General features: G+C 42.5%; 1 pseudogene; it reads left to right on the top strand.

Annotated features, from left to right (window-relative positions):
• Positions 1–6,314: 6,314 nt before the first annotated feature.
• The window catches only part of LOC139565199 (3'-5' exoribonuclease HELZ2-like), a 44,256-nt pseudogene continuing 35,270 nt past the window's right edge, over positions 6,315–15,300 (top strand).

Here is a 15,300-nt window from a genome sequence, read left to right as displayed (position 1 = left end):
AGGATATGCGAGGGAGGGATGGAACACACCCACACTTCCCTGCTAGACGAATGTGGTTGTCCCCAGGGGTTGGAACCGGTTCAGGTAACAGAACCAAAAATCTAAAAAAGTTTTGTTCCATTATGTAATACAGTGAAGTTATTATGCTAGTAATAGCCTAAACACGTCATAATGCTCAGCGCTGCAAACCAAGCCTCCTCCATGAGCACCCCTTTCTCTGGCTCTCTCACCACCTGTGAAATTATAATCGCTTCTCGCACCAGCACTTATCTGTCCATCAAACATGTAAACAACTAGCTTACCTGTGCAATAGCAGGCTGCTCTATCCACATCAATTGGTGGAGCTAATTTATTAGCTAAATGTAAAATCCATGTTGACTTCACAAGATAAAAATGTATGAAAGGAACTATATGAACCATTACTATTTTGGGGGTTGAGTAAATAAATAGGAGTTTGGATAATAACGATTTTGGTTCCAACCCCTGGTTGTCTCTGCCTTCAATTGTTCAATTTCTACATCTACAGTTCCCTGCCACCTTTAATGTAACACCTGTGTTATTTAATTGTTGATTTCATTTTCTGTCCAGCCTTCCAATTTATTTTCCATCTAAAAGCGACTTTTTCAAATTTAGTCCAACCTTGCTCCACTCCCTGATCAAGCAGCATACCACCCTGCATCTTACTGCTGGCTTGCTTCTGAAGCCAAGCTGGGTTGGTCCTGGATGGGAGACCAGATGCTGCTGGAAGTGGTGTTGGAGGGCCAGTAGGAGGCACCCTGTCCTCTGGTCTAAAAAATAAATAAATAAAAATATCCCAATGCCCCAAGGCAGTGATTGGGGACATTGCCTTGTGTAGGATGCTGTCTTTTGGATGGGATGTTAAACGGGTGTCCTGACTCTCTGTGGTTCCTAAAGATCCCAGGGCATTTATTGTAAGAGTAGGGGTGTTAACCCCAGTGTCCTGGCTAAATTCCCAATCTGGCCCTCATACCATCCCGGTCACCTAATCATCCCCAGCTTACAATTGGCTCATTCATCCCCCCTCCTCTCCCATGTATCTATACCACAGGTCGTTGCTGTAAATGAGAAGGTGTTCTCAGTCAACTTACCTGGTAAAATAAGGATAAAATAAAAATGTAATACTGGGTGAGCAGACTTCTATTCAATAATACTATTCAATAATACTGGCAATAATACACATTATTATCAACTCATTTGGTTTGATGAGTTGATTCAGGTGTGTTAGTGCAGGGCTGGAACAGAAGCCTGAACACCCGCATTCCTCCAGGAGCAGGATTGGCGTGCTACAGTTGTAATACATGTGTAGAGTACCCACACAACCCATGGCATACAGTGCATTTGCAAAGTATTCAGAGCCCTTCACATTTTGTTACGTTACAGCCTTATTCTAAAATGTATTACATTACATTTTTTCCTCACACAATACCCCATGATGACAAAGTGATTTTCTTTTTGCAAATGTATTAAAAAACAAAACTGAAATACCAAATTTACATAACTATTCAGACCCTTTGCTATGAGACTCGAAATTGAGGTGCATCCTGTCTCCGTTGATCATCCTTGAGATGTTTCTACATATTGAATGGAGTTCACCTGTGGTAAATCCTATTGATTGGACATGATTTGGAAAGGCACACACCTGTCTATATAAAGGTCCCAAAGTTGATAGTGCACGTCAGAGAAAAAACCAAGCCAAGAGGTTGAAGGAATTGTCCGTAGAGCTCCGCGACAGCATTGTGTAGAGAAACAGATATGCGGAAGGGTACCAAAACAGTTATACAGCATTGAAGGTCCCCAAGAACGCAGTGGCCTCCATCATTCTTTAGTGGAAGAAGTTTGGAACCACCACGTATTTTCCTAGAGCTGGCCGCCCGGCCAAACTGAGCAATCGGGGGAGAAGGGCCTTGGTCAGGGAGGTGACCAAGAACCCGATGGTCACTCGGACAGAGCTCCAGAGTTCCTCTGTGGAGATTGGAGAACTTTCCAGAATTACAACCATCTCTGCAGCACTCCACCAATCAGGCCTTTATGGTAGAGTGGCCAGACGGAAGCCACTCCTCAGTAAAAGGCACATGACAGCCCACTTGGAGTTTGCCAAAAGGCACCTAAAGGACTCCCAGAACATGAGAAACAAGATTCTCTGATCTGATGAAACCAAGATTGAACTCTTTGGCCTGAATACCAAGCATCACTTCTGGAGGAAACCTGGCACCATCCCTACGGTGAAGTATGGTGGTGACAGCATCATGTGGGGGGAGGTTTTTCAGGAGCAGGGACTGGGAGACTAGTCAGGGTCGAGGGAAAGATGAATGGAGCAAAGTACAGAGAGATCCTTGATGCAAACCTGGTCCAAAGTGCTCAGGACCTCCCACTGGGTGAAGGATCACAATCCAACAAGACAACCTAAAAATAACTGTGCAGCAATGTTCCCCATCCAACCTGACAGACCTTGAGAGGATCTGCAGAGAATAATGGGAGAAACTCACCAAATACAGGTGGGCCAAGCTTGTAGCGTCATACCCAAGAAGACTCAAGGCTGTAATTGCTACCAAAGGTTCTTCAACAAAGTACTGAGTAAAGGGGCTGAATACTTATGTAAATGTGATATTTCAGTTTTATTTGATAAATTAGCAAACATTTCTAAAAAACAGTTTTTGCCCTGTCATTATGGGGTATTTTGTGTAGATGGATGAGGGAAAGAAATAAATTTTTGAATTAAAATGTTTCTTTTTTAAATTGTAAAATAACAAAATGTGTGAAAAGTCAAGGGGTCTGAATACTTTACGAATGCACTGCATAAGGATGTGCCAGCAGTCTCTTGGGACCTCTTCATCTGCAGTGTTGTGGAATATTCTAATCAAGTGAGAGAGACTGTCATTTCTTCAAACAATCATCTTTATTTAATATCAATGAATTATTGCAATAATGATGCTGGTCAACCCAACAGTCTTGACGAGTAACCTAACCTTTACAGAAATGCTGTTCTTTATATAGCTGACACTAAGAATGCTTTGTTATGGCTGGTTCCACCCCTCCCATGCAGACCAGGGGGCATCATAAGCCACTCTGGGTTCATCCGGTCATTATCTGCTCTTGGTTGTTGTCTTAACCCCACTTTAGCTTAGTTTCCCAGATGTCAGGATAATTTAGAGACAATGAAGGATTGTTCTAAACTCTTCCAGGCTTCCAGCTCAGCACCCACTGCAGCAACTTGCCCAAGCAAAACCTGACTATTCTCCCGATCCTTTACTTCGGTGATGTCATTTACAAAATAGCCTCTAACACTCTAATCAGCAAACTGGATGTAGTCTATCACATTGCCATCCTTTTTGTCACCAAAGCCCCATATACTACCCACCACTGCGACCTGTATGCTCTCGTTGGCTGGCCCTCACTACATATTCGTCGCCAAACCCACTGGCCCCAGGACATCTATAAGTCTTTGCTAGGTAAAGCTCCGCCTTATCTTAGCTCACTGGTCACAATAGCAACACCCACCCGTAGCACGCGCTCCAGCAGGTATATTTCACTGGTCATCCCCAAAGCCAACTCCTCCTTTGGCCGCCTTTCCTTCCAGTTCTCTGCTGCCAATGACCGGAACGAATTGCAAAAATCACTGAAGCTGGAGTCTTGTATCTCCCTCTCTAACAGCTGTCAGAGCAGCTTACCGATCACTGTACCTGTACACAGCCAATCTGTAAATACCACACCTCATCCCCATATTGTTATTTATCCTCTTGCTCTTTTGCACGCCAGTATCTCTACTTGCACATAATAATCTGCACATCTATCACTCCAGTATTGGTGCTAAATTGAAATTATTTCGCATTTATGGTCTATTTATTGCCTTTACCTCCCTACTCTTCTACATTTGCACACACTGTACATAGATTTTTCTATTGTGTTATTGACTGTACGTTTGTTTATGTGTAACTCTGCGTTGTTGTTTTTGTCGCAATGCTTTGCTTTATCTTGGCCCGATCGCAGTTGTAAATGAGAACTTGTTCTCAACTGGCCTATCTGGTTAAATAAAGTTTTTTTTTTTTTTAATCTCCATCTCGGTTACACCCACCACATCTTGTCTATGTAATCAAATCAAATCAAGTGTATTTTATATAGCCCTTCTTACATCAGCTAATATCTCGAAGTGCTGTACAGAAACCCAGCCTAAAACCCCAAACAGCAAGCAATGCAGGTGTAGAAGCACGGTGGCTAGGAAAAACTCCCTAGAAAGGCCAAAACCTAGGAAGAAACCTAGAGAGGAACCAGGCTATGAGGGGTGGCCAGTCCTCTTCTGGCTGTGCCGGGTGGAGATTATAACAGAACATGGCCAAGATGTTCAAAATGTTCATAAATGACAAGCATGGTCAAATAATAATCAGGAATAAATGTCAGTTGGCTTTTCATAGCCGATCATTAAGAGTTGAAAACAGCAGGTCTGGGACAGGTAGGGGTTCCATAACCGCAGGCAGAACAGTTGAAACTGGAACAGCAGCAAGGCCAGGTAGACTGGGGACAGCAAGGAGTCATCATGCCCGGTAGTCCTGACGTATGGTCCTAGGGCTCAGGTCCTCCGAGAGAGAGAAAGAAAGAGAGAAGGAGAGAATTAGAGAGAGCATACTTAAATTCACACAGGACACTGGATAAGACAGGATAAGTACTCCAGATATAACCAACTGACCCTAGCCCCCCCTCCACATAAACTACTGCAGCATAAATACTGGAGGCTGAGACAGGAGCAGTCTATAACTGATTTGTCAGCTCAAGCCATCGCTAGTGACCATACGCCCAGATTAGCTGCAGGGAACTAGAGTGGAGGCCATAAAAACACAGCATTAGCAGAACAGAAATGATTTCCTATTCCTTAAGTATTAATTGATAACTAGTCATATCAAACTAATCAGGTAAATACATCCCTTTTCTCTCACAGCAGACAGGCTTTTGCAGCTCTCCATGTATGAGGACAGACATCACAAAGAAACAGGCTTCATTATATTACAATTAGACAACCCTGACTATTATCTCTCTGTCTGCCTTCATAGTTTTACTCTCCAGGGACTAGAACTGGAGAATCTTTTCATAATTTCCTCCCACAACCTGCTCTATCTATCTAACTAGTACTTATCCACACTACATGACCAAAAGTATGTGGACACCTGTTCGTCAAACACCTCATTCCAAAATCATGGGCATTAATATGGAGTTGGTCCCTCCTTATCTGCTATAACAGCCTTTACTCTTCCGTACTCTGTTTCTTTTATCTGTACGACTCGTATGAACTTCTCATTTCACTACTGCTAATTTACTGGGTAATAGACACACTTCTAATAATGCTTCTACTTCTTTTGATTGGTGTTCCTGTCACCGTTAACATGGCCTGTTGTGACCACAATGTACCACCCCAAATGCATAACGAGAGTCTGTGTATATGGTCACACTCTCCCCTTCTGACAACCTACAAGCCTCTGCTAAAGCATATAACTCTGGCCCCTGGGCTGACACAGAGGCTGGCAGCAAGCCAGCCTTCACTACTTCCCCGTCGTCACACACAGAATATTCCGTCACCCTCTTTCCTTTTGTGGTCATGTAACTAGAGCAGTTTGTGTACAATACTTGCCAGTTTCCAATTCTGTCTCTTGCTAAACAGGCAGCAGCTTTGGAGTAATTTGATCTGGGTTACATACATGCCGATTCTCCCTCCCCGGGCAATGGCATCAACGACGCAGGATTCAAACTTTCCCCATTTAACGTTAACTCCCATTTTGTCATCTCGCACTAGTAACACGTTGTGCTTTCGTGCTGTTAACTATGGTTGGCTACAGCGTGTGGAACATACAGATCTACTGTACTTTTTGACCCACTGTGATCGAAGCAGTGTTATACAAAACCATTTCTATCACCTGTACTGCCCTCAGAAACAGCAGCATTCCTCTCTCCGCCTTTTGCAACCCATATTGCTCTTTTTCCTCTTTAAGAGAGGGATATAATGATGTGACCCGTTTCACTTTGTAGCCTGGGGCGAACGGTGGAGGAGTGGCATATACTACTCCACAGGTACTTTAATACAGTTGAAGCGCAACCATGAGCTGTTATATTTGCTTTTGTCTATCCTCAAGCACTCCCTCTAATTCCTGGTTTCACGTTTGACTCTTTTCTAATGCATTAGCCAATTTCTGCTTCTGTTCATCTAAGCACGCCCTTCGGATATGCCTAGTTTTTTTTATTATGGTGAGGATACCTGCGTATTGTGGTCTGTACCATTCTTTGATTTCAGTGTTCCAGCTAGCTGATTTTTCACTTAGCTATAGTATGTACATTTGGCTAGCTAGCTAGCAGCTCATTAGCCTACACACAGTGACCTGCTGTAGCTAGCTAATAATACATTGTTTTTTATAAGTTTTTTAAACAATTGTTATTATTGACAATGAAAAAGGTGGGAATCTTGTTCTCTTGCCATATAATTGCTACATGTATTATCAATATAGCATTAAAAACACTTTTCTAGATTGCATTTAGACAAACAAAAAAAGAATTGGGATTCGAATATTGGGTCGCGACTGAGACAACCTGGTTCAATTTGGGTCCCCAAGGTAAAACCAGTTGAGAACCACTGCTTTTAGACTGGAGTAACTCCATGATGCCGACGCCCAGAATGACAGAAACAAAACTTAACTCGACAGCAAATGAAATGATCCTCCAGCGATGGGAGGGATTATTGTCTCAAATATCCACAATGAGATACAACTGAAGAAAAAACTGGACTTTTAATTGAATGGGTAATGTCTGTGGTGTACCGCCTGTTAAAAACTCCTCCTGAAACTATTGTGGTAAGTTCAGATTTTCAAAATGAGTTAATTTACAATGTGTAGCCTACACATGAACGTGTTGATATAATATAACTGTGAAAGGGAAGTGTCAGAGGCACCTGCTACTTCCTCCTAGCTCAAACCAGTAATTACTTGATGGTGCATTTTGTTGTAATGACAACAAATTGACTAATTGTTTCCTGGTGAAAAGTCAGCCAAGAAAGTAGATTAAACAGGCAAAGAAAACGTTTTAATCTTAAATTTCATAACAGTATGTAACAGGCATTTCTGTTACAGAAGCACATTATTGGTCTGTTGTTGGGACTTAGAGTGAAATGTGATGGGAAAGTAATTTAACTATTTAACACTGTCTTTTTTTGGTAACAATTTACTTTGATTATATATCCAAAACACATTCATTACATATCTATAAGCATTTCATGAATGTGTTCTAATAGTTCCAAAATGCATTATTAAAGGTTAATGAAATATATCCATAGCATTGTGCATTCATATAATGCTATGCAAGAGGTCTTTAGGTATCTTAATAGATGCATCATTACAATGAAGGCATAGTGTCACCAATATACCGAGGTAAAATAAGTTTTGTACTAGATATTCGGGAGGTAAAATTATGTTTATATTGGATGTTCAGTGGATATTCGGTTTTCTCTAATCAATAACTATTGAAACAAACACGCCATAACTATGACCAAGCATGCCATAACTATGAAGATGGTGTATACTGAATTGGGGGTGGATGGAGAGTAATCCACACCATCTAATAAGTAGATGATCCTGATGAAGGCTGTAGCCTTAACAGGTCGGTGTTTTTTAAATTATTGCCATGTATAAGCCCTAAAACAAGGTTTTTGAAATGTTCCACTACATGAGAATGCCTTGATTACTTCTGGAAGGTTGTTTGCACAAAGGCATTGTTTACTATCCAGCATCAACTTCTTTTTGTTCAATAGTATTTCGTCACACGATCAAAGAGTACCATATGGATTAACCATAAACCAAAGAACCGCTCCTCTCCTGTGGCTCTCTCTTGCTCTATATATATATATGTATTTTTGACTTTCAATCTTCAATAGTTCTTACACAAAGCCATGAATATGAAAATTCTATGTTCTGAATCAGGGGAGGATGGAAAAAAAAATCACAGCTTTATTTATTTGTTGGACTTTATCCCCAAAATGTTCCGTCTTTCAATCTTCAAAAAACTCTTACACAAAGCGTGCCATGACTATGAATAAGTAATATAATATGTATATCCAGATATTATTGAAGATGCGTTGATGAGTGGGGGGTATTTTGGTATGAACTGAGATGTATTGCACATATAGGTGGTTTATTTTTTTATAAAACAATTTTACATGTACAATAGTTTTACCTAATGTCTGGCCACATCAAATTTGACCATTTATAAATGGATGAGGATCTAGGTATCGCATTTGTTTAATTTTGAATGCTTATAAAAGGTCATATGTAGAAACTGAGTGTTGCATTTTTTATGTCCATCTAAAATGACCAACCATGCTGTGTATCATGTTCCTAAAGAACTGGATTACTTCAGGGGATCAGATGGTTTCCATTGCTGATTGGAGATCTCAGGGATTTGCCTCAGTCATGCCAAGAGCTGGGTCTCAATTGACACCTTATTCCTTATATAATGCATTGCGTTGGACCAGGGCCCATAGGGCTCTAATTGCAAGAAGGCCACGATATAGGGAATAGGGTGCATTTTGTGAGACAGCCAAGGTGTGACTGATGATCAAATGGCCGCTTGATGATGCAGATCTGAAGCAATATTTAAGGAAGCTCACATTGAGCTTGCAATGCGGGAAGCTGTAGTTCCCATATAGTTTATTCTATAGGAATCACTGGGGGAGTAAACCTCTGACAAAACTATGATACAATATATACACTGCTCAAAAAAATAAAGGGAACACTTAAACAACACAATGTAACTCCAAGTCAATCACACTTCTGTGAAATCAAACTGTCCACTTAGGAAGCAACACTGATTGACAATAAATTTCACATGCTGTTGTGCAAATGGGATAGACAAAAGGTGGAAATTATAGGCAATTAGCAAGACACCCCCAAAAAAGGAGTGATTCTGCAGGTGGTGACCACAGACCACTTCTCAGTTCCTATGCTTCCTGGCTGATGTTTTGGTCACTTTTGAATGCTGGCGGTGCTCTCACTCTAGTGGTAGCATGAGACGGAGTCTACAACCCACACAAGTGGCTCAGGTAGTGCAGTTCATCCAGGATGGCACATCAATGCGAGCTGTGGCAAAAAGGTTTGCTGTGTCTGTCAGCGTAGTGTCCAGAGCATGGAGGCGCTACCAGGAGACAGGCCAGTACACCAGGAGACGTGAAGGAGGCCGTAGGAGGGCAACAACCCAGCAGCAGGACAGCTACCTCTGCCTTTGTGCAAGGAGGTGCACTGCCAGAGCCCTGCAAAATGACCTCCAGCAGGCCACAAATGTGCATGTGTCTGCTCAAACGGTCAGAAACAGACTCCATGAGGGTGGTATGAGGGCCCGACGTCCACAGGTGGGGGTTGTGCTTACAGCCCAGCACCGTGCAGGACGTTTGGCATTTGCCAGAGAACACCAAGATTGGCAAATTCACCACTGGCGCCCTGTGCTCTTCACAGATGAAAGCAGGTTCACACTGAGCACATGAGCACATGTGACAGACGTGACAGAGTCTGGAGAATCCGTGGAGAACGTTCTGCTGCCTGCAACATCCTTCAGCATGACCGGTTTTGCGGTGGGTCAGTCATGGTGTGGGGTGGCATTTCTTTGTGGGGCCGCACAGCCCTCCATGTGCTCGCCAGAGGTAGTCTGACTGCCATTAGGTACCGAGATGAGATCCTCAGACCCCTTGTGAGACCATATGCTGACACATGCACATTTGTGGCCTGCTGGAGGTCATTTTGCAGGGCTCTGGCAGTGCACCTCCTTGCACAAAGGCGGAGGTAGCTGTCCTGCTGCTGGGTTGTTGCCCTCCTACGGCCTCCTCCACGTCTCCTGATGTACTGGCCTGTCTCCTGGTAGCGCCTCCATGCTCTGGACACTACGCTGACAGACACAGCAAACCTTTTTGCCACAGCTCGCATTGATGTGCCATCCTGGATGAGCTGCACTACCTGAGCCACTTGTGTCGGTTGTAGACTCCGTCTCATGCTACCACTAGAGTGAGAGCACCGCCAGCATTCAAAAGTGACCAAAACATCAGCCAGGAAGCATAGGAACTGAGAAGTGGTCTGTTATTACAGACCTCTACATGCTTTGTAAGTAGGAAAACCTGCAAAATCGGCAGTGTATCAAATACTTGTTCTCCCCACTGTATATAGTACCAGTCAAAAGTCTGGACACACCTACTCATACAAGGGTTTTCTTTATTTGTACTATTTTCTACATTGTAGAATAATAGTGAAGACATGAAAATTATGAAATAACACATATGGAATCATGTAATAACCAAAAAAGTATTAAACAAATCAATATTTATTTTAGATTTTAGATTCTTCAAAGTAGCCACCCTTTGCCTTGATGAAAGCTTTGCACACTCTTGGCATTCTCCCAACCAGCTTTACCTGGAATGCTTTTCTAACATTCTTGAAGCAGTTCCCACATATGCTGAGCTCTTGTTGGCTGCTTTTCCTTCACTATGTGGTCCAACTCATCCCAAACCATCTCAAAATGGGTAGAGGTCGGGTGATTGTGGAGGCCAGGTCATCTGATGCAGCACTCCATCACTCTTCTTCTTGGTCAAATAGCCCTTACACAGCCTGGTGGTGTGTTGGGTCATTGTCCTGTTGAAAAACAAATGATAGTCCTACTAAGCGCAAACCAGATGGGATGCCGTATCGCTGCAGAATAATGTGGTAGCCATGCTGGTTAAGTGTGCCTTGAATTCTAAATAAATCACTGACAGTGTCACCAGCAAAAAAAAAACACAACATCATACCTCCTCCTCCATGCTTCTCGGTGGGAACCACACATGGGGAGATAATCTGTTAACCTACTCTGCGTCTCACAAAGACACGGCGGTTGGAACCAAAAATCTCAAATTTGGACTCATCAGACCAAAGGACAGATTTCCACCAGTCTAATGTCCATTGCTCGTGGTTCTTGGCCCAAGCAAGTCTCTTCTTCTCATTGGTGTTCTTTAGTAGTGGTTTCTTTGCAGCAATTCGACCATGAAGGCCTGATTCACACAGTCTCCTCTGAACAGTTGATGTTGAGATGTGTCTGTTACTTGAACTCTGTGAAGCATTTATTTGGGCTGCAATTTCTGAGGTTGGTAACTCTAATGAACGTATCCTCTGCAGCAGAGGTTACTCTGAGTCTTCCATTCCAGTCCTCATGAGAGCCAGTTTCATCATAGAGCTTGATGGTTTTTGCAACTGCACTTGAAGAATCTTTCGAAGTTCTTGAAATTTTCCGGATTGACTGACCTTTGTTTTAAAGTAATGATGGACTGTCATTTCTCTTTGCTTATTTGAGCTGTTCTTACCATAATATGGACTCCTCAACTGGCAGCGTCATTAAAACACCAGTCTCAACGTCAACAGTGAAGAGGCGACTCCGAGATGCTGGCCTTCTAGGCAGAGTTCCTCTTTCCAGTGTTTGGGACATAAAGATATCTAACAAAACGACACTACATGTTATAGCTGGGACCCTTTGGATGACATATCAGAGGTAGATTTTGAAAAAGAGAGTGAATATTTAATCGCTATTTGTGAAATTATGAAATCTGTGCCAGTGGAAAAATATTTTAATGTGGGGCGCCGTCCTCAAACAATCGCATGGCATGTGTTCGCTGTGATAGCTACTGTAAATCGGACGGTGCAGTTAGATTAACAAGAATTTAAGCTTTCAACCGATATAAGGCACTTGTATGTACCTAAATGTTTAATATCCATAATTTTTATGATTATTTATTTGAATTGTGCGCCCTCCAGTTTCAACCAAAGTTGTCCCGCTAGTGGGACGCCTAGCCATAATTAACTGTAACTGCTTTTGGGGTTGTCATGGCACACTTTGTGTAAAGACTATTGAAGATTTAAAGTTGGAAGAGCATTTTTTAAATTTAAATGTTAACAACAAAATAAGTCATGGATTTTTCTCTACCCTCCCCTGATTTAGAATATATAATTTCCATAGACATGATACACTTTGTATAAGAGCTATTGAAAATTGAAAGCCCCCCAAAACAAAAAACTAAATTTAAACAACAAAAAAGCATTGCATTTTTCTCCAACCACCCCTGCAACCACCCCTGAGTCAGAATATACCATCTTCATAGTCATGGCTTGCTTTACTTGGTTCAATAGCTATTGACGAGAGAAAACCTAATATCCAATATAAAACGAATTTTACCTCGGTCACCATTATGGCTGTTCTCAAAAGTGTACTTCTGCCGTACCAGTGTTAGTGCTCTATTCAATCCATATCGCGGAAGTTCAGCTTTACACCATGATTGAAATTTCAAGGCAATGTTCCCACTTTATTGGAGACTGCATTCACGGTAAACACTGCATATGTCGGCTCAATCTGACATTACCTTTACATTTCTATTGCGGAATCTGGAACCCTTCCATTTTACAGATTGAGTAGAGCCCCTAGTGAATATGCCAATATAGCCCACACCACATTTGTATAACGTGTAATTCATTAAAATGTGTAATGAATGCGTTATGGGATATGCAGTGCGTTTGGAAGGTATTCAGACACACAATACCCCATAATGACAAAGTGAAAACAAGTTTTAGATGGGAGAACCTTCCAGAAGGACAACCATCTCTGCAGCACCCCACCTATCAGGCCTTTATGAGAGTGGCCAGACGGAAGCCACTGCTCAGTAAAAGGCACGAACGCCTGCTTGGAGTTTGCCAAAAGGCACCCAAAGGACTCCCAGACCATGAGAAACAAGATTCTCTGGTCTGATGACATCAAGATTGAACTATTTTGCCTGACTGCCAAGCGTCACATCTGGAGGAAACCTGGAAGACTGGAAGACTAGTCAGGATCGAGAGAAAGATGAACGGAGCAAAGTACAGAGAGATCCTTGATGAAAACCTGCTCCAGAGCACTCAGGACCTCAGACTGGGGTGAAGGTTCACCTTCCAACAGGACAATGACCCTAAGCACACAGCCAAGACAACGCAGGAGTGGCTTCGGGACAAGTCTCTGAATGTCCTTTAGTGGCCCAGCCAGAGCCCGGACTTGAACCCGACCTAACATCTCTGGAAAGACCTGAAAATAGCTGTGTCGCGACGGTCCCCTTCCAACCTGAACCAAATCCAACCCAATTGCAGGTGTGCCAAGCTTGTAACGTCATACCCAAGAAGACTTGAGGCTGTAATCGCTGCCAAAGGTGCTTCAACAGAGTACTGAGTAAAGGGTCAGAATTTAAATGTTTAATACATTTGCAAAAATGGGGTATTGGTGTAGATTAATAAGTGATTTTTTTTTAATCGATTTTAGAATAAGGCTGTAATGTAGCAAAATGTGGAAAAAGTCAAGGGGTCTGAATACTTTCAGAATGCACTGTATAGTCAATGTAAATTGTTACCCTTTTTTCTTTAATTCATGACATCAATGTGTTATGTTTTAAATCCTAAAACCATCTTGCTCCAGTCCAGTGTTGGCTATAATGGTAAATGTACATGTGCAGCACATATTTACATTTTTATTTACAGATTTTACATTTTTAACAATGGTATTTTCATCTCCTCTAGACTCAAGTCAAAGAAGGACACATTTTATGCATAGTTCTATGAAGATTCAACAATGCCAGCCAAAGGGACAAATAGGTCCAAACTGGCTGTGCTCTTAGTGGCATATAACTTTAAAGTTGTGTGTTCTGCATGCTCTGTCAAAGAGAACGAAATCACATACAGCCTTAAAGCAGTCGACCACCAATGCAGCAGAGAACTTCTATTAGCTAAAGGCAAAGGTACTAGCAAATGGAGGCCTGTTTCCTGCCGCCCTAAATTTACAAACCCCAGCCAGTATAAGGTGTGTTGGTTCTTTGTGGAGGGGTTTGGGTGTTCAAAGCACAGGAACCGCTGCACCTTCGCAAGGAGCCTTGAGGAGGCTGCCATGTGGAACTTTTTAAAGCACCAGAAGATAGATCACAGCACGTTAATTAGACTGATAACTCAGTCAGAGAGAATCGCTGTCCAACAGCAAAACCCAGCCGAAAAAATTCTCACTGAGTTCTCAGGGGAATTTCAAGAGCTCTGTCAAGACTGCTTCTATGGCACTCCAACAAAAATTACAGGTAAACGGTGGAACAACACTTGCTCAGCGGATACAGCACATGTCTGGAGCCCAGTCTTGGTTCATCACCTGGCAGAAAGTCAGGGGAAGGAAGTCTACAATCAGATCAGGCTTCTGCCTCCAGTCTTCCCTTTCCAGTACTGCAACTATTTCATGCAAGGTGTGCCCTGTTGGCACGGGCCCAGCCAGTGCCAGTTATTGCACAGCGAGGTGGAATTGGCTGTCTGGAGAGCAGAGGCACATGGGGAGTGGAGACGCCAGGAACTCCTGCAGCTCTCCCAGGAAAGGCAACGGCAGAGGCAACAGTCGTCTCAAGACGTAGTGCCCGCCCCTAACCTGCAGGCGGCGATCTACTGTAAGGCTTGCTTCATAGCCCTCTCCTCTCAGGAGAGCTTTTTCAAACATTGTGCCTCCTCGGGGCACTCCCAGATGATTTCTGGGGACACAACCACGGAGTGGAAACATCGTCCCCCACCTAACAGCCGCAAAGCAGAGTTTTGGTTTTGCAACAGGTAAACATGTTTTTGTAAACAATGAGAGACACCTATGTCTGCGAACAATGCAAAGCCTAAACGTGTGTAAAAATGTAAACAGCCCTTACTGTCTATAAGTAATCAATAAGACATATTCTTAAAAAAAACATGGGGTATACATTTCATTTGTTTAATTACCAAAAAGCAGCAAGACATCTTACAGATTGTGCCTCTAGCGTCTCATTATAGTTTGCACTGCCATTTCATCTTAGGCCTGACACATGTGAATATGGCACCAACTGCGTGAAAGCTCACTCTGTGGAGGAGCTTGAAGAGTGGCTAATGCGAGCCGAAGAGGACAAGGTGATGAGGCGCAACATAAAGGCTCAAGGCCTCATGTCCTACAGGGAACATCTCTTAGAGGAGTACAGACAGAGCAGCAATGAAGTGCAAATTGTAAGTCATCATAGTTCAGATGAGGAGCACATTCAATCAATAGATTCAATCAAACCTGCATTTGAGTAAACCAAGTTAGGCTAATAATTAATGCTTATTGTGTGAAAAAGAACAAAGCAGTAGTGTCATTAAAAAACAACATTTTGCAGGAATTACTGCACATAATTATTTTAGCAGTGCAGGTTTCTGCACTCTGAATAGTTACTATTAAACAGAGAACTGATCAAATAGCCAA

Source organism: Salvelinus alpinus, chromosome 2 (genome assembly GCF_045679555.1).
Source record: "Salvelinus alpinus chromosome 2, SLU_Salpinus.1, whole genome shotgun sequence".
In the NCBI taxonomy this organism is placed as follows: Eukaryota; Metazoa; Chordata; class Actinopteri; order Salmoniformes; family Salmonidae; genus Salvelinus; species Salvelinus alpinus.
Note: the sequence above shows the minus strand (reverse complement) of the source record. Positions and strands in the feature narration are given on the sequence as shown.